Below are 21993 nucleotides of genomic sequence, written 5' to 3' on the forward strand. Positions count from 1 at the left end.
TAAAACAAAGTAATTTAATATTTCAATAAGCACCATTTTAATACTAAATATTTCTCTCAGTTACATTTCAGAGAAAGTGTGTCAGAATCTTATAGTTAACATTTGAGGTTAACAAGTTAAACATTCCCTTTTCAACCAATATGATTGGTGTTCAGTTTGTGAAAATCCAGTAATTAGAGCATAAGTTATTCCGGGTGATATCTTTCATTTTGTATCTTTCATTTCGCACTGTACAACATAAAAGCGGAAGCGGACTTTACTAACAGCTACAAGATGTGATAAAATATTGATAACGCATTTTGCTTGTTCAGAATAAATGGAGATGTATGGAAAACGAGAGGATAGTGCATATAATGAGGGGGCAAAAATAAATCACTTTTTGAACTTTCAAGGATAACTTTTTCATATCAAATTCAAAATTCTGCGATAATAAGAGAGGAGATAAAGTGTACCCCAAAGAAGGTTAAAACATATATTTAGAGTATGCAGTAAAATTTTAATAAAAATAATAGGACAAAAGTTCACGTGGAACAGTACAAATGTAAAGAACCACCAGTGACAGCTATACACTGATCTCAGTGCAAAGGATGATGTAAATATCTTCCAGGTTTCTCCCGGGCAAAGTTCCAAGCTAACTTGTATTTCCTTGATACAGAATAAGCTTTGAGCTTCAAGATAATATTTTAAGAGACATGAAAGCTACATAGAGATCGAGGCTGTAAAAGGAATGCTGCAGAACCTTTCATCGAAATTTTACAGTCATCTCGAGTTTTCTTGGTGACTTCCACTTTTTGAAGTAGTTCAAAAGACATTTAAAAATCACAAAAAGAAACTGACTAGAAGAATATACTCGTAGCCACCGTTGGGAAAACCTCTAATTATATACATTTTAATTGCTTCAAATTTAAAATACTTTTTCTCATTTGCTATCGTAGTTGACGCGAGCAGGTACCGATATCGAAATATTGGAATGGGTTAAGTGATATAATCTAACCCAATCTACGCGGTTTTCCTATCTTGGGGTCCATGATTTCTTCGCTGGTGGTCTTCCCTTATGGCATCTCTTTTGGGGGTGCATATTAATGAAATTAGAACTCTTTGGCAAGTGATATCTAAAAAATATTAAGAGCAGCAGAGGCACACGAGCTCTGGCGACTAGTACGCAACAGTTTCTATCCATAACACTGTCAATAACAAGAGTATGGATCTATATAAATATGTTTTAAGCCAATATCACCTTCGGAAAAATACATCTGCAAAAATTTTGAAATGGTTGACCAAGACGCGGTTGAACAGTTGAAAAAGTAGGCTGTAACCACAAACAATATCTCTCAGTTGATTTTTGTTGAAGTTTATAACTGCACCATTATTTGAAAGTAAAAAAATACAATATGGACGAAACATTAAAAGCACACCCACAAAAAAATTTAACAAGAGCTCCCATTAACACTTCATTTTTAGTATTTTTTGTGAGAACAGACGGAATTTAAAAATATTATTAAATATCTCTACATTTTTGTTCATTACTTTAAATTTTGAATACATATTATTTGACAGAATTTTATCGTGATATGAAATGTTATCCCCCGAAAAATCAAAGAGAGTGATGTCTTTTTACCCAGTAATGTAATAATAATAAAATAACATTAAAACAACGAATACTTACCCACATTGTTTTCCATTTATAATACGAATTATATTACAGCAACGAGAGTTTACAAAAAATATGCGCTAACAAATCGTAGATGAAACTATTTCCAACAAAACTTGACGCTATAGAACTTATTAGTTTTATGCTTCGTTGCTTTGGTTTTCTAACACTCAAAATAAAGTGAATGTTTAGAAATATGATCTTAATAGTTTAGTCAAGAAACCGGACAAAAATTTGAGTCCAAAACCTATGAAAGGTCGGGAAATTTAGCTTTGGCTATAGAATCCAGAATTTAAAAATAAAGTTTATTAGCAGCAGGGGATACACTGACAAAAAAGAAAAAAAGGACTATAAATTAATTTGTATATTATTAATGCAACTTAGAATTAGGTAAAATATGAGGCTGTTTAATTTGCAGGTCTAGAGCGGATTCTAGTTCTGATTTTTTTTCCATGTTGTACGCATTAATTGAAATAGAATAAAATAAACTGATTTTTTTTTTTTTTTGGAAAGAGAACAGTTAGATTTGAGAAAGTAATATCAGAACATAATTATCTATTTGAAATGGAAAAGTTTCATGAGAAATGTTATTGTTGGATTGTTGGAAAATTATTATTGTTGGAAAATATCTGTATGTAATTTAGTATTTTGCTACATTTTTACTTGAAATTTTACAGTAAGTAATTTCACAAAAAAAAACCCGAAGTATTTACGAGGGGAAAAAATAGCCTAACTCCCGGAACTCCTATAATTTCATCCCAAAAAACCCTATGGTTCCATGCGTGAAACCAGAAGGCCCGAGCAATTTTATCTAAACTAAGCGGATAGCTTCATTTCTATTGAGTAATTTTAAAAAAAATTTCAACTGTGATCAAAATATGTATTTTATGTTTAAACTTCCTGTTCGAAAAAAAAGAATTGTAAATACAATTTGTAGAAATTTTATGAATCTTTACTACTTATCAGAATGTGAAACTGAGTTCTTCATTTCAAGTCAGATTAACTTTTTTTACCAACTAATTTTCAATCTTAATGAAATTTGATATTAAAAACCCAAAAGATTAAGTTATTGTAAGATTTTTTCTTAAGAATTTTATTTAAAAATCATCCAAGGTAAAAATGGTTAATTAAACGCTTGTAAAAAAAAATTTAAAGAGCGTTGGAAAAAATTTCTTACGAAGGGGGGGGGGAGGAGAGCCAAACAATTTTAAAAGCCCATGCTCGTTTTTTTTTCTCCTTCGCTAAAGTAGTTTTACAATAAAAATCCTACTCATATTAGTTTTTGACATTAAAAAATTTCATAGTCAGATGTGGTATTAAAGAGTTTTTACATATTATCGAAATTTATTAACCTCTTAATTCAATAACTGAACTTTAATATGAAATTATTGAGGGACAAAAATTGGTTCAGTGGGGGAAAGGGGAATCGCAATAAGCAAACTTTGCTTGAGGTAGGTGAAACACAATAATCAAGAATGACATTAAGGGACTCATACTTTAGAGCTGTCTTCTGACTAAACTATTTTGACCATATTGCCTAGATATAGTTCTGAAACGGTACCAATCATCTCAAGATTGAGGCACCAAGAGTCGATCCTAAGAAGAATGAATTACATGATCCGCTCGTTAAATAAATGAACTCGTTAAATCCGAGATGCACGAAACTATCAAAAATAGAAGCTTTAATCGAGCCAAAGAATGATAGATTTCAAGGAAGTAGAAAATCAAAGATCATAATTTTACTCTCTTTTTTTTAAATTTAAATATGAAAGCAATGTATTCAAAATTTTACTATTATTATCACCATCACATGGATAAGTCACTGATGGCCAAAGCAGCGTTGAATACGAAACCATGTTATTAAAGTCAAAACCACGTCTTTCTCATCGTCATTTGCTATTATATCTTTAATTATCAACCCCTTCAGGGGGCGTGATCACATGCCGCTGACCATAGCCGGGGTCTGTTTAGAAGAAATTTGGGTCCGTTAACGGACCCTTCACAAAATATCTTTACATAAAACGGACCCTTCACAAAATATTTTAACTTAAAAACGGACCCTTCACAAAATGATTTTTCTTTTAATCGGACCCTTCACAAATTTGTTTATCTTCATTATTATTTTGTTAATCAAATAAACCCTTTCCAGGGCAGAAAACAAGAAAGATGGATGTAAATGAATTAAGTTTTGTCTTCGGCAGACGATTCTTCCATTATTCGTCGGAAATGAATTTTCTGCGTTCAACAGCAGGTATAGGCTAAATACCAAATATTTGTATGTTGCATCTCTAATTTAAGAGCAGCAATTGTAGTTTATTTTTTAAAATTTAATTTTTTAAATTATAATTTTACAGTGTTGAGCATAATCTTGTATCTTTACAATTTAAAAACTCCTTTAAAAAGTTTTTTTTTTGCAATAACAGACCCTATTTGCACAAATTCATAAAAACAGACCCTGGTTAAAAGAATGTGAGTACTTTTTTCACAATTTCACGAAAAACGGACCTTTCACAAAATGTCGCTGGACAGACCCCTGCATAGCATCATATATGAATCGGGCCTATCCGACTCTAATGGCCCAAGATTGCCCGGTCATGATCGGTGGTCTGTCAGGCAGGTCTCATCAGACGCAGAGTTTATTTTAGAGCGAGAGTAAGAGTAGAAACATCTCCATGCTTGAAATTGAGACAACCCTTAATGTGCGCCAAACACAAACGGTGAATTCTCTTTCTGCCACTTACATCATCATCTTCTACCTTACCATTCGTTACTCTAGCTAATTAAATATATTTTAAATTTAAAAACTACTGTTTTCCCACCTAAATGTCTCAAAAAGATCAAATTATTCACTCAAAGAGAGAAATGTCATCAAATTTCTGAAATATTTAATGTTAAAAAAATGTACATAAAGATTGCGAAATAAATATTTTTGTCATACGATAGCCACATAGCGACCTCTCCTGGATTGTTCACATTCGTTGGATACCACGTGATGAAGGCGGAGCAAACTCCTGGTGAACAAACTATTCTGTTGGAAAGTACTGGCCGAGGGATCTCTCTTCCACCGGTTCCAAAGGGGTTAAGAATGGGTAAACAATAAATTCCTCCCTCAAAAGGGGCGAAAAACGGAATTTTTACGTTATATTGATGTTTGCTGTATGTAAGATTTATTTTCTTAAGAAAGAAGAGAAACTTTTTAAAGAAAATTAATATAACCTTGAAAATGAAGCCGATTAACCAGTAATAATATATTAATCAGATTCGGCGGAATTGACATATAAATCACAATATAATTGTGATAAATAATGGACAACAAATTATGTAAAAATGTACTTATCTTTATCCAGCTCAATCTACAGAGTCCAATTGTGCAGCTCCAGTGCGATTTAAATAGACCAATCCAAACAGAGGCGTGCAGAGAGTCATCCCATTCTTTTCTACGAGACAAATACGACACAAATCAATTAACATAAATAAAAAGACAAAAACTATTCTTTAAGGTTTAAATGGGTTTTTCATTTGGTTTATTTAAAATTAGGGATTAAACAATACTTTACGACCTGAACATAAATAACTAAACCATAAAAAAGTATTAATGAAAGATTTTCGTAGCTATCTATATATATATTTCTCTTACACGGCGATAAAAAAAAGCCTCATTACAACTCTCCGAATGGCAACGCTAGAAAACCAACCAATAATTGCCGCTAAAAATGTCACATGCCAAATCTGGATTGGGTGGCTCAACATATAGCGCTTCTAAAAACGGAAACTGAAATAACCAGAGTGTAAAATATTATGTGCTTATGCGCATCGTATTTTTTGCTAAATAATTTATTTATTATATATAAGTTTATAGATGGTAACGAGAAGAGTTTTGTGGTTGCTATGGTGACTAATTAGAAGGTAAATTGTTTTTTTGAGTGAGTGTGAGATTTGTTTTTTGGAACTGCGATGCTGTAATTTTATTGTTTAGTTAATAAACCTTCCTTTTATATTAAACGTGATAGTAGTTTCCCTAATTATTTGATTCGAAGTCCTCGGAGTTTTATTTGAGGTCAGTTTATTTTGTATTTTTTGACAAGAGAGAGCATTCTCACCAAACGAGATTTCTTCCGAAATTCAATGTTTTGTATATGCAGGGTTTTTCCATTGCAATTTCTCTTATTTAAATTTTTAATACACTTAATTATAGCCAAAATTTTAACCTTTTTAAAGAGATATCAGTTTTAGAAATTTTATCTTAAGATTTTATACTATAGCACATTTCTAATAGGTTTAACGAATTACATGTCATTTATTTGAATTCAAATTTATTTTAATGACTTAGTATTTACTAAAAAGATGTAATTTTTTTTTTTAAAAAAAAAGTTGTTATATGGATTTGAATGATTGTTTTGAATTCTTAGAATTTTGTGCATTTGCAAAGTACTCAAGTTAGTAGCGAGCGAAGCGAGCTTGGTTTGCGAAGCAAACCATATAAAATTGCGTAGCAATTTTCGGGGGTTGGCGAGCGTTAGCGAGCAGGGGGGCACAGCCCACTAGTTAACTAATATTTTCATTGAGCAAATTCAAAGAGCCAGATCACTTTTTGTCCGATCCCTTTGATTTCAATAAGACTAGGGCAGGGTGAGTAGACAAATCTTTCAACAAAAAATAAGCACCTTTTAAGTACTTTTTAAGCACTCAAAAATATTTTTAAACACTATATACAATAACAAAAATCAAAATAATTTTCAAAGAATTTATATGATCATGATAAAGTAAGTAGTTTTTGACAAAGAACTCTTTTTCTTGATTACATTAGCCACCCTAAAAAAATTGAGATATTTTTCGGTTCGATTTCAGACAGGGGGTTATAAAGCCTGAAATTGAGAATATCGTGCAGCAGAGTTGTACATGGGAGTGCAAGAATCTCACCAAAGTACATGTGGACACTCATGCTTTCGTCAAGCATGTAAAATGATTGGTGTTTTCATACGCTACGGACGACGGTACGCCGAAATACATTATGTTTGAATGAACTGTAAAAACGTTGAATAGAACAATGTAAAAACTACGCTTTTGCATAATATATGGCGAAAATCAACATGGTAAAGAAAAAATCCTCATTTTGAAAAGGGAAAATTAAGCACTTTTTAAAAACACCTAATTAAAAAAAAACACTCCCAATGAGGTGACTCGGGTTCACATACCAGCGATGGCTGGTCGATTTGAATCCCGCACCCGGCTCGCAACGAACTAAGAGATGACGTAAAATATCGTCAGTGGCAGACGGATCATAGTTTAGAGTCTCCTCGCCATCAGTATAATAGTGGGAGATTTTCGCGGTTTTCCTGTTCATGTAACGTAAATGCAGGTTAAATCCATCAAAAATATTCCTTCGCGAAGGCAAATTTCTCCTAATTCTTGATAAAGGAGTTCCCTCGTTTTCTGGATTCGATTCAAAATTACAACTCTGCGGAGTTGAACATTGGTAGTCATAAACACAAAGACAATTACATAATATAAAAATCGCAGAATTTTCTATCGAACAAGCAATTTACAAGACAAATATTTATTGACAAACAATTTACAGAATTTTACAAGGTGCGATTGTGATTTTTCGAGAAAAAGGTTTTATGGGAGTTTATTGTGCACTTATATAACATGAAAAAAAAAATTCTTCGATATTTAAAAACTAAATTTAGGTGAAGAAAAGTTACTAACAAAAATTTGATATGACTGGTTGATCTATCTAAATCTTTGCTATTACATAGAGACATTTCTTAATAGTAGACTTAATAATTATTTTTGCCTTTGAATTATTTAAATGGTCAATAGTATTTATTAATATAGCTTATGTAAAACGTAGGATATTTTATTATATTTCAGTAAAAAATCTTTTAATACTATGATGATTTATTAAATGACAAACGTTTTATTTATCAGAGTTTAATTTTTAATCAAACTGACTATATAACATAATTTAAGTGCCATGATATCTAACTTAATAAAATATTTTCGATACTCGGTGAGAAATTTTATGTAATCCAATGTTGAACAGAATTGCAGATTTGATGTTATTTATCATGATTTTGAGCTTTGTGATTTGAACCCCATAACTTGAATCCCCGTACACCCATAATTTGAATTTCAAATCACGAAAAGATAAATTCCTAGATCAAGCAACAAACAAGGGACAAGTTTACTTGATTAAAAAGTTCACTCGCTTCAAAAATAAATAAGAACTGGAAATAACAGTTGACGTGTTTCTTGAAAATGCGCGCCTATAAAGCACTTGAAACAAGTCGACTTTTAATTTGTATCTTTTTTTGTATATTATTAATTAATGCCCCGACCAACAGAATTTCTAAACATTTTCTCTCATTATCTTGAACTATTTTAGGGGCAGTTGTTCTGCTACGGAATTTTATTTTAAGATTTTTTTTTTATACACAATACCGTTTTGAATTATTAAAACTATCATACGTTTGAATTTAATTTGAAAATACCCTAAATCTTTAATCCTTTCTTTTAATTTTTTCTCCTGCATATCTCTTATTGTTTTTTTAAACAAACCAATAAGAAATGGTAGCTCATAAGCAATTTTATATTTTCTTTCAAGTTAATTTTGAATTCTCGAATTTACGATTCACTTTAGAGTTTTTTTTTCAGCAACATGGACCGTTACTGCCATAAATATACACACAAAAACCTTAAAACTTAGACGAAACGAAATTAATTTTGATAGTTAAACTAACGCCGAATAAGACGTTGGGTTTCGGGGATGATCAAAACAATTATGGCTCGATTGTGTGGAATCAAAGTTTAGGGTAAAAGACTTGCACTCCAGGACAAAGAATAAGTTGTCCTGGCGGAATCTGCAACTGAAGGCTTTGGCCAACCTAAGGCTATCGGGCCAAAAGCACAAATAGGCATAATTTGCTTGCAGAGTAGCTTCCAAAAAAATCTAAATGAGTTTGCACAGACACATTTTGAACACTACTACAAAATCTCGTTTTTTCTAATGAAGTTAATTGACTAAAAATTACAAAATCAAGTTGCATGTTTTTGTTTAGATTGATGTACGGTAAAGGCCATTTTGATTTTCTTATGTTAAATTAATCAGTTCAGAGGTAGATAAAAAGTTGCAATAAAGCAATCTTTTTTTGAAAATATTATCGATCTCGATTTTCTTGAAACTTTGAATAGCTCTTTTAAAATGGCGATTTTCTTAAAAGAGTAGTAGAAGGTAATAATAAAGTTTTCGTTTCGTAAGCAACTCTAGATGCGTTAACGTATGCACCATTACGACCATCTATAAAATAATCTGTCACACAAAAACCTCTCAATAAATCTTATTTTAGCATTAAGAAAATTCCAAAGTTAGGAAAAGAGAAATTGTTTGAGATGATTCTGAAAATAGCACAGTTTTGGAATCTTTTTAGAATTTTCAATTTTTAGTATTTGCTCTTTAATAAAACAAGGCATATCGAGCATTTTCCTGATATAGCATTATTTTTTTGAATGGTGCTAAATTTGACAAAAAATATTTGCAACTTTTAAGCAAATTTTTTCACCATTATCTCTTTTAAAAGAGCAAATTTCATAAAGTTAGCTAAAAAGAATAACTTTGAACGTCAAAATAAAATTGCACGGATATAATTTTTTGTTCATTTAAAAAAACTAAGCAAACTGTTGTATTTCTTTCTGTGCACACGCACGCATTTACCTCTCATTACTCAAATAATAAACAAAAGACAATCAATAATTTATCTTCATTTCTCGAAAAAAAGTATGCTTTGTAATTAGTCAGCTGCTGTACATCGAAAAATTTGATCAGCAGATTATTTTTAATTTCTTAACAAGATCTTAGGTAGCTGGCAATAATTCTAAGTTTCCTTTTAATTAAAACTTGACAATAATTTCAAAATGAATTTTACTTTAAAGGAAAACAAACTAAATTGCAAAAACAATTGATCAGCAAATTAATGGGAAAATGATAAACATGGTAATGATAAAATGTCCAAGGAATAAGACGGTGTATTTTTTTTTTTTTTTTTTTTTTTGGTTTATTAATGGAAATAGCAATTAAATGGAAACAAAGTCGAAATAAAAAAAAATTAAAGTTTTCAGTTAAATTTTTATTAATATGGTAACTCCTTATAGTAAATAAAAATATTAAAACTATGCATGATTTATACATAAATGTATTTCTAAGATATATATGAATTCATTATTTTATATAAATACTATTAAAACCAGAGCCATTTTCCTATTTCTGCCCTGTACAATGAAATTGCAACTTTAGGGTGCTCTATAAAAAAAAGCCTTACGTTGCCGAGGTAAAAAAAAATGTGTGCATTTGTTTGGTATATATACTCAAGAACTAAAAAAAATTAGCTGCGAATATTTGCGAATTTGGCTGATATATCGATTTTTATCGTTCGCGTCATTTTTATAATAAAGATTTTCTTATATCTACATGGCTGAACAATCTTGTCATTTTTTTAAAATTGCTGCTTAAATCAAACCTTATGACAATGGTGCCAGCACTACATATTTTGTAATTATATTTAGTCTCAGAATGTAAAGGAACAATTCTATCTACAATTTCGGATTTAAAAATTATTCATTTTTCGTCAAGGTCAGTGGAGTGCTTTCAATATTTTCACATTCATTGTGTTTCGACTATCATTTTTCATTCTAAACGGAGTGAATTTCAAGTTATACTAGTAAATTGAGGTAGGCATTTTTATATTTTTTTTTATTAAATATCAAAATAAAATGCTCTGTAATGAAACAGCAACTTATTCGCTGAAATATTTATTATTTTTTTTTAAGATGGCATCAAAAATATATAAACGCCAAATTTTCGAATTTCTCATTGAAAGTAATGCTAATTGGACCCAACAACGATACGAAAATGCTGATAAGTCGGTTGCAGTGTTGTTTAATATTGAAAGTTTGAATGGCCAACAAAAATAAGAATTGAGAAAAATATATGCAACTATTAAAAATAAGTGGCAAAAATGCACTCGCAAGAAAGATTTATTTCTCCAGCAAAATAAAGATTGGCTTGACACGGAATTGAAATTGTACACATTCCAATGCAAAGGTAAATTATCTATAATTTGTAAAATTTTTATTACTTATATAAAATATGTGAGTAAATTATTGTTCTTATTTTTATTTTATTTATTTTTTTTGTTGATAGAAACTGTTTCAAATTCAACATCAATCCCTGTAAAACGTGGTAGGCCGCAAAAAGATTATGCATCAAGTAATGAACGCACTAAAAGACGCTAACTTCGAAAATTGTGTGAAGAAGCAGAACCACAATTAATTTTCGATGCGAGCAAAAGACACCTTCGATCTAAAGGCAATGCAGAAACCGTAAAATTTATTGGAGAAATAAAAGTAAATAAATCCAATTTGATACAGAAAACTTCCAATGTTAACGCTTACTCACCAGATGAAGAGCTTTAATCGATCAAACAGGATTAACGAGAAACGCATATCAAAATATTCGAAATAGTGCCTTGGAACGTGAAATAAATGTCTATCCACCCTATTACAAAGTACGAAAAGCTAAATCACACTGTTATCCATCGAAAGTCTCTATCTGCATAAGTGAAATGAAAGCTGAAATTAATCTTTAAGACTTACTAGATATGACAACACAACGCATCTTAAAAGTTCAATCAGATGTTTTTGCTTTAACTTCTGCAGACAAAATGCAAAACATAACTTTGATTTCTAAATGGGGTTGCGATGGCAGTAGTGGTCATTCCCTGAATAAGCAAATTTTTCAAGATTCGTCAAATTCAGATGCTAGTCTTTATATGAATTGCTTAGTGTCTCTACAACTTCACGGTACTTGCAACGGAGATCCTAAAAAAAATAATATTGTGGCAAAATCCCAGACCTTCTGCCACAAGATATTGCAGAGCAGTAAAACTTGCAGGGGTCTGTCCAGACATTTTGTGAAAGGTCCGTTTTCCGTGAAATTGTGAAAAAATTACTCACATTCTTTCAAGCAGGGTCCGCTTTTATGAATTTGTGCAAATAGGGTCCGTTATTGCAAAAAAAAACTTTTTCAAGGAGTTTTTAAATTGTAAAGACGTACAAGATTATGATCAACACTGTAAAATTATAATTAAAAAAATTTAATTTTAAAAAATAAACAACAACTGCTGCTTCTAAATTAGAGATACAACATACAAATATTTGGTATTTAGCCTATACTACTGAACGCATAATATTCATTTCGGACGAATAATGGAGGAATCGTCTGTCGAAGACAAAACTTAATTCGTTTACATCCATCTTTCTTGTTTTCTGCCCAGTAAAGGGTTTATTCGATTAACAAAATAATAATGAATATAAACAAATTTGTGAAGGGTCCGATTAAAAGAAAAATCATTTTGTGAAGGGTCCGATTAGAAGAAAAATCATTTTGTGAAGGGTCCGTTTTTATGAAAAGATATTTTGTGAAGGGTCCGTTAACGGACCCAAATTTCTTCTAAACAGACCCCTGACTTGAGTTCAAAAATGAAACGACTGATGCTATTCAACAAGAGAAGTTGATGATGGACATTAAAATTAAAAACCTGGTCCCTACAGTTGCGAACTTACATAATTCTCAATCTTTTGTTGTTAAGCATATTTTAGGTATGACAATGATTGACGGAAAAACGTGTAATGCGATTACTGATACAAAGTCTGCACAGACATGCAATATATGCAGAGCTACATCAAAAGAGATGAACGACTTGGCGAAACTGAAGACCAAGAAGATAAATACAGATTTTTAAGAATACGATTTATCAACACTGCACGCTTATATTCGTTTTTTTTTTTTTTTTTTTGAGTGGTTATATCATGTTTCTGTAAGACTTGAAGTGAAGTGTTGGCAGAAAAGAATAGATGTGAAAGAAAGAGTGGAAATCAGAGAAGAAAATATAAAGTTTCACAGAGAGATGGGTTTACCTGTAGGTATAATTATACAAGGAAAAGGTACCACGCACGACGGAAATCTGGCTCGTCGTTTTTTCAAAAACTCGAAAAAGTCTGCTGAAATTACAGGACTTAATGAAAATCTGATTTCAATGTGTAATACCATTTTGAAAGCATTATCAAGTGGATATGCAGTTGATTCCTCTAAATTTTACAATTATTCATTGGAACTTGCAAATTTATATGTAAATGAGTATTCGTGGTATCCAATGCCAGCTAGCGTTCATAAGATATTGATTCACGGACATGATATTTTAAAATCAGCTTTATTACCTATAGGTATGATGAGTGAAGACGCCCAAGAGGCTAGGAATAAAGATTTTAGAAATTACAGTGAAAAGTTCACAAGAAAAATATCTAGAGTACACACGAAGGAAGACATATTACATATGTTTCTAATTTCGTCAGATCCAGTCATAAGTTCTCTTCGAAAATTGCCTAGTAGGAAAAGTGGTAGCATGCCTCAAGCCGTTATCGATTTATTGGAAGATCCTTCAGCAAGTTCATGTCTTATAGAAATGGAAAATTAATAGTGCCAAAGTAGTTTGTTTATATTAAATATAAATAAAAAACGTTGTTTAATAAAAATAATACTTCGTGTATAAAAAAAATCATAAAAATAAACTTGAGATTATTATTTCTGTTATAAAATTTTTTATATCTAGCAAAATAGATTCATTATTTTTTTTAAATTCGATAATCGAATTTGTAATTAACAATCTTAAATATTTTGATTCAATTTATTTAGTTTAAATTTGTTTTGATAAATATTTGTGATTTTACATCCATTACTTCATTTATTAAAATTATTAACCACAAATTTGTAATCAAAAATCACAAAAACTGCTATTAAATAATTTTTATTTATTTATTTGCAATTTTTTCAATTATCATCCGCCATTTTGTTTTTTTGAAATTTTGACTTATTCGATATTTAAAATCAATGACCAAAAAAACCTATAGGTGATCAATTTCTAGAACATTGAAGTTAATTTTCTAATTTTGGCCGCATTTTTCTGATTTTGTCCCACTGAGCGACGTTCTTAAGATAAAATGATTTGATCAAATCAACAAGTTTTGCGGAAAAGAAAACAGATCTCGTCAAAAAGAAATTTAAGGCTTCCCGAAATTGAGATACTAAGCGCTAACCATGATTAATATTTGTTTAAAATAGAAGGAAGAAAATTCTACCAGGGGACTGTACAATTGAATATAATACGAACAATTATTTCACTTAAAACTTACATTTGAACACTCAATGAAAATGAAAACACCGTTGTACTAGTTACTTAATCGCCAAATTGGACTTCACATACTAAAGGCTATGAATTTCGTTTTTAAATCATCGCCAAATTTGTTTTACTGTCAAACCTTTGTATCATCAAATTAAAAGGTTTTTTGATTCATTTGTACTTTTTGAATTTTATAAAATAATTACCAAAAGATCATTTTCTATGCGTCAGATAGAAAACAACATCGATTCAGAAGATAAGAGAAAGAAAAATAACTGCGTTTTGAATTTGTTACTTCAAATTTGAGTACAATAAAAACTATATTCTAAAATAAAGACAACAATGTTCGTCAAGTATATTATATGTTAGAGATTATAATATGTTATTATAGTTAATATCACGTGGCTGCAACTACTGCTATTTCCACTTAATTTTTGTATTTTTATTTTAGTTTTCGCTGATGGCAACTTTCTGTGTTCCATGAAAAAATAAGTATATCGTATTTAAAATTCTTGTAAATAAAAGTCATTTTGTAAAGTTAAACATCTGAATATTTATTTTGAACAAACAGTAAAAGAATCTTATTGTCTTATGTGACTCTATACATGGACACATAAAAAAGAGAATTTAACATGAATAAAATTAAATTTTAAAAATTACTTTTTTTAGGTGGACGTAGAGAGAAAGAAGAAAACGATTCTATCTTTGCCTTAATTAAGACGATAAATGTAGGGCTCAATATTCTGAAACACGGGAGGGGGCGATTTTTGGTATTAGCAGTTATTACAAATGAAATTACTTTCTTCATTTAATCAACTTTAAGAAAACTAGATACTTTTCGAATGATTTTAAACTTAAAAAACCGAGTAAAGAAAGAGTTGAAGCAATAAAATAGCTAAAAAAATACAAAAGCAAATAACGAAATACTGTCAGATATATGTAGTTATTTAAAGCTGTTTTACTTCCTCTTTAAAGTAAGTGTAATATGAAAAGCCTAAACTGGAATTTTAAATTGATAAAATAAAAAATAAATAATAAATAAAAAAATTCTGAAATCACAGCAGTTTAAAAGATAATTCGCTCTAAAAAGGATGTTCTTTCTTTAATTTCTTGAAAGAACGCCATAATTTTTAAGGAACTGGATAAAAAACACTTTATATTTTTATAGAATATGACTATGAGCTGGGATTTTGCTACAAATTTAGATTTGGAACATCGGAACTCTTGTGAAATTGGTAGGGGGTAAATTTCATTCTAAAAATTAGATTTTTCGGCGACCTAGACTTTCCACGATTTAAAAAAAAAATATTTAAAATCATGACATTTCATGACAAATTTTGTTCAATACCGAAATCCATGACTTTCCATGATTTTTCATGACTTTCCAGGTGCCCTGCATATATATTTTTTGGTAATAAATTTTACATAGCAATAAAATTAAGGGGACATTTGCTTATGGTTTGGATTTTTTAACATTTATTATTTACACATTTGTCAATTTCGTTACAAAGTTCCATTTGAAATTCTAGTTAATCAGTTTGATGTCAATATTGCGATTGACGATAAATGCTGCTTTTAGCGATTAGAAAAATGATTGAAACTATCATTCAGTAAAAAATTTCAGTTAAAGTTTGGGTGCTCTAGCTTGTCAGTAAAAGGTCGAAATTTTCAAGATTCCAGCATTAAACAAACGAAAGCGATTTATTAAAAAGGTAGTAAGCAATGTTCAGAGATAAATACTTGTCTATTTAGAGCATACTTTCTTGAGGTATCCCGACTTAACTCATACAAACGATTAATATCTGGATAGAATGACTAACAAGTATTTCTGGTGAGCATAAGCATAAGACAGAATTTTTTAAATGACATATCGGTCTTTCACATCTTTAATTTTAAGTTTAGTTTCAAAACAAACTCAATTCGCGATCGCAACGCTCGAGTACGCCTTCTAGCGGGAGCCTGTAAATATCGGACATTAATTTATCACGTTTTCATTTAGTTCCATCAAAGTCATTGACTGAATCAGACGCCATTTTTTAGCAGCAAATAAGAAACAAAATTTCCCTAAGGAAAAGGCCGAAGAACTTGAAAAAAATCTCCAGAATATTAGTAAATCTTTCAGGAACAGAACACGCCAAACATTTGAAGAAAAATTCCCCAATAATTTTTAATTTCTATTATCAACAAACTTGCAACTGATGACTTCCGATTTCGGATACTGTTACAGATGTGTGTATTAAGGTAAAATGCATTTCTTCTGTCTTCAATTCATTACGAATTAAAGTGAAGTCAACATTGCTTTCGTCATTCCAGTGAATAAATATGAATTCAGAACATACAGAATTGTAATAGTTATAGCATATTCTTCTTCGTTATAGAATAGTATATATTTCTGTATCCATATAATTCGGAAAACAACAATAAAAAATTATCCAAGTTACTTGAAATAGTGCCATTTGTGCTGATTCTTAATTAATTTAAATCGTTTTCTTGGTAAGTTTTTTTTAATTTTGAAAGAATAAGTTCAACTAGAATTCAGCTATTCTGTTTTTAGCTACATATTCAAATTCATATCAATTATAAAATTTTGCTGTGTAGTATGTTATCTAAAAGTAATGAAGGTATAAACTATGTATCTATTATTTGAGAATAAAGTTTTCAAACAAGGAACTTATCATTTTGGAATTCTCCGGGAATCATAAATCAGGTAAGTGCAATGATTTTTACAATAAAAAATTTGCTTGTAAATATTTTTTTTTCATTTGATGATGGTTCTCTACAGAATGGTTTTTTACGTCTGATTAAGAACTATAAGAATAATAAAAAAAGAAACAATATGAAAGTTTTTATTTCAATGTTAATAATTCTTAAAATCGTTTTTTTTATCCTAAGAATTCTTTATTTTCCGTTTTTTAGTTTATAATTTTTTGATAAAAATTGTTCTCAAAATACTTTTGAAAAATTAAATGGTATAACATTATGTGTTTATGTATACTTCTTGTATATTCCAATGTTTGAAATAATATGATTCAGAAAAGTATGGAATAAAAATTCGGTACTTACGACGTATTAACGCCACCGCCGCTACAGATTTGGCGGTTTTTAAGTGCCGCCAATCTACACTTAAAATTTTTGCGACAGTTCATAAAATAAAACACTTTATTTAAAATCAAAATAGTTAATTGGATTTCGGTGGAAAATGAGCCGATATAGAGTTTAGCATAGATTCAAAACAATCATATCGCCATATGAACTCTGATGAATAAGATTCCAAATGAAATAACATTTCCAAAACGTACGTTTGCCAAGATAAAGTTTTATGTTGTGGGAATTGGTACATTTTCGTTTTTTCGGTAAAATATTTCCCTCCTGAAAAAATAAAATTGCATCTTGTTTTGTTTTTGGCAAATCCCAAAGACGAATATTCGTAGCACTAAAAATGGCGACAAAAAAGAATTGTTTTTTTTTTTGTTTTTGTTTTTGTTTCGTCAGCATTCTTTATTTTACGTTTCTTAGTTTCTAAATAATGATTTTTATTGAAACTTGAAATTTTTTGATAAAAATTGTTGTCAAAAAACGTTGTTTACAAAATTAAATTTCATAAAATTATGAGGCTTATGTATACTTTTTGTTCATTTTAATTTTTGAACTAATATGATTCTTAAAACTATAGAATGTAAAGTTTAAATGGGCCTTTCATGTTATATCATTAAATTTAGTAATACTATTTCTCGGGCATTAGGTTTTAACTCTTATAAGAATATACATATTTTTTTCTGTTAATGTACAAATATTTTTCCGATGTGTTTTGGATATTCCTTCTCTAATAAAAAGAGATACCATTTTGTTTTCGGTTGTACAAGAAAGAAGATCAAGCATTTTTCTTTTTTAAATTTAATAAGCCACATTAAAGAAGGAACGTTGCAATGCTACACGCTACATTAACGACGTCTCCAGAGTAACTGAATGACGGTTCATATGGAAATCGCAGGTAAGCGTCTCATACAACAACGCCCCCTATAGTTCGTTGCGATCGCGAATATAGTTACATATGAAAACAATTTTTTTTATAAAAAAAATTATCCGCGTTTTAATCTTTACTTTAATTCTCATTAACAATTCTAATAAAATAAATAAGTAAGTAAACAATTTAAATGCTTTGAAAAATATAAATTCAAATGATAGAGATAAAATTTTTTAAAAAAAATTGAGAAATATTTTTCATACACTGAAGTGTATGAAATATTTTTAAATTTTTTTAAGAATAATAGTTCAACGGCGAAATAGAGTAGATACGAGGCAGTTCAAATAATACGTAAGCACCTAACAGGGGAAGGGGGTTTGTGATTTACTTATTTTCCCTGATAAGGGGGTAAGGATACGAGCAATGCTCACGTTTAATATTTATTACTTATTTTCAAAATTTTCTTAAAATTAAAAAAATAATATTCATGGAAAAATTTCAACTTTTATTCTAAAGTTGAGTGAAGGCAAAAAATTATTTTTATTAAAATATAAAGTGTTAAAAGAGGCAGTTACCTACAATAACACTAAAATGATTACACGGTACGCTTACAAAATTCAAAATAGTGAAATTTTGAGGTGCATTAAACTTAATTTTATATCGGTACATGCTATTAATAAAATTAAGTGAGAGTTTCAATTAAAAGAGTTAAGGTACTAAACCAAAAATTAAATTCATACTGAAATCTTATATTTTATTAAAAAAGTGGTAAAATTAAATTGATTACTCGAATTAGCCAATATTGTATTTTTATATTAAGCATTTGAAATACTTAAGTTTCTTGCTCACAGCTTTTAAGATTTGAGTTCGTTTTTTTTTCTTTAAGGAAAAAGGTTAGGTTTCAGAATAGTTCGTTGGAAAGAGTGGAAGATGACATTTTCTTGCTATTTTGATTTTTTGATCTTTATTTATTGCTTAAGAAGATAAAATTATCTTATATTAGCAGCGTACAGCAAAATTTCATAGCTAAAAACCTCATAACCAAAAAACTTATTTTTGAACAGATTATGGAATTTTTTAGATGAGAAATTTTATTACTGAACCACAAGACTGTAATCTTGACTAGGAAGAGATATTTACAGATGAATCATAATAGTTATATAACTTTTGTTTTAAACATTGGGTGAAGATGTTTGATCATTTTTGCTTTCAAAAGGGGAACCCAATTGCAATACATTTACAGAAAGAACACAAAAAAAAATAAGGCAATCAGGACATTCAACTGAAAAAGTAAGTACAGTACGAAAAAAAGAACACCCTAAATAAATCTTGATCTAGTGATTGGATCTTAACATACCCAAGTCAAAATCTCTGATGGTTTTCCATTGATTGGACCAACATAATCTTGATGGTAACCATCAATAATTGCATCATGAACCACTATATTTTTTGATGGACCAACATAATCTTGATGGTAACCATCAATAATTCCATCATGAACTACTCTTTTTTTATGGTAACCAACATGAGTAATCAATGTAGGAATTCGGATTGATTTATGATGGTCCAACATAAAAATAGCAACTTGTTTTGATGGTTTGTTCATGTTGAACAATCACGAATTTCCATCATAGCGTCTTAAAAATCAAATGATGGAGCGATCATGAACAACCATCATCTCAATGTAAGAAATTCGGATGATGGTCCAACATTATGATGGTCCTGCATAAAAACCCAAAATGTTTTGATGGTATATTCCTGAAAACCAACAAGAATTCCCATTTAATCCTCATGAAAATGTATAGTTGGAACCATCATGAACCATAACGGATTGTTGGTCCATTAGAGTCTCTTGATGGTTAATCATCATAGTATTAGAGTCTCCATTATGGAATGATGGAAGTTTGTTGGCATATCAAAAACCATGAACACGTAATGGAAAATGATGGATGCTGTTGGACCATCATGAATCTCAGTGAAACCAGCATAAACCATCAAAATTTCTTGATAGGACCATCAAGAATTTTGACTTGGGTATGCTTTTGTAATTTTTGAAGCTTTTGCCGAAAGAAAAATTTTTAGTTTAATAACTCAAGAAGAAATGTCGAAAAAGACAGCATATATTTATATTTTCATGCGAATCGGAAAACAAATTTAAACAATGCTAGAAAGTACATCTAACTTAATAAACAATTGTTGTAGTTCATTTACGTCGCACTAGAGCTGCACAATGGGCTATTGGCGACGGTCGGGGAAACATCCCTGAGGATGATCCGAAGACATGCCACCACAATTTTGATCCTCTGCAGAGGGGATGGCACCCCCGCTTCGGTAGCCCGACGACCTGCACGCGAAGTCGAGCACTTTACGGTAGCACAGTTTAACGAGGACCAATACCGCACACCCTCGGTCCCTACGCAGGCTGATGCAAGTGGTCACCCACCCGCACACTGATCGCAGCCAGTGATGCTTGACTTCGGTGAACTTAATAAACTAAAGGTTTAGTTTGATTGAATGTAATGAATGATTGAATGTTTATGGTTAAAGAGCCAGAAATGGCTTTACTGCTCACATCGTTTTTTTTATCACATATTCAATGTAAGCAATTCATACGGTGACAGAAACTATACCTGATTAAAAAGTAAGTAAGAGTATTGTAAAATAAAATAAAAGATTCTTAGGGGGGACGTGAGTCACGCATTTACCTGAGCATAAACTTCCAACAGACAAAGTGAAAAGAATTTGTATATTCTGAGTAGCATTACACTAATAACGTGTTTTAAAGTAATTTCCGAATTTCAAAAATGTTTAGTTTTATTTTCCTAATTTTATACATTTTAAATAAACAACCTTTGTAACGTATTTTGATACCACATTTTCTGCATTTCTTACTTACCGTCAAAAAAGACTTCTTTCTCTTTCCTTTTTTTTAAAATTTTGTATTTGAGCTAGCTAACCACTCATATATCGGTATCTGAATTAAATATTGAGTCTATTTGATTAAAGAAACAGCAATTCTAATTTAAAAGAGTGCAAAAATTGAATCAGTGAACTGAGCTGAATTCAAACATCACAAGCTTAGGGTAAAAAAAAAACCCGAAGTTCTAAAATGAGAAGAAAAAACTTAACTCCAAAAGTAAAAGTCAAATATTCTTAGTTTAATAAATTTCATAAACATTTTAAATTAGGACGAAGGAAAAATATTAAAACTCTGAACAAAGGCACATCGGAAAAAACTGAGAATTTACTTATATACTATATTTCGGAAGTATAATTAGTTTAAAATGCTTAATAAATTTTCTGCAATAATTTTCGTCATAAAATTCGTTTATTCTTTAAACTATTTGAAAACATTGAAAAAGCTAATTGTTTGAAATAAACAATAACTAAAAGATTCGAGACAATTTTGTCCAAAATAGGATTTATTTTGTCCAAAAATTTTGTCTCTAAAGCATAAAATATATTAAACGAACATAATTCATAACAAGTAGCGAAAGGAAAAAAATGATAAAAATAAAACTAATTCGATGAAAAACAAAAGTTTAAGATTACTTTAATTGCTCGAACTTATTAAAAGTATTGTTTTAAATTTTATAACCGTCGTTCAGCAGCCGATCCAATTTCGGGTTTACGACTACTAATGTTGAACCCCGCAGCCTGGTACTTTTGAACCAATTCAGAAGACAAGGAAACTCCTGGATCCCACAGAGGAATTGATTTGTTACGGGAACATGGACTTTGCAACTCGACAGATTTAACGTGCATCAGTCACACGGGGAGTCTTCGGTCGGCGAGAATCGAACCCACGAACCAAAGTAATATTATAATATTATAACCGTCGTTGAACAGCCGACCCAATTATGTGGGTTTACGACTATTAATGATCAACTCCGTAGTCTTGTAATTTTGAACCCAATGCAGAAGACAAGGGAACTCTTGGATCGAGTATTGGGAGAATGTTACCATCGTGGAGGACTTTTTGATGGAGCTAAACCGCTTTTGCGTTACATGGAGAGGAAGACCACGAGAACCTCCCACTGCAAGGGGACTCAAACCCATGATCCTTCAACCACTGAGGATATTACACGTCAGCACTGTGGTCGGTGCAAGCCAGATGCGGAATTCGTATCGACTGGGATTCGAAC

The sequence above is a fragment of the Parasteatoda tepidariorum genome, chromosome 7 (assembly GCF_982258835.1).
Source record: "Parasteatoda tepidariorum strain Cologne lab strain chromosome 7, Ptep-v5.0, whole genome shotgun sequence".
In the NCBI taxonomy this organism is placed as follows: domain Eukaryota; kingdom Metazoa; phylum Arthropoda; class Arachnida; order Araneae; family Theridiidae; genus Parasteatoda; species Parasteatoda tepidariorum.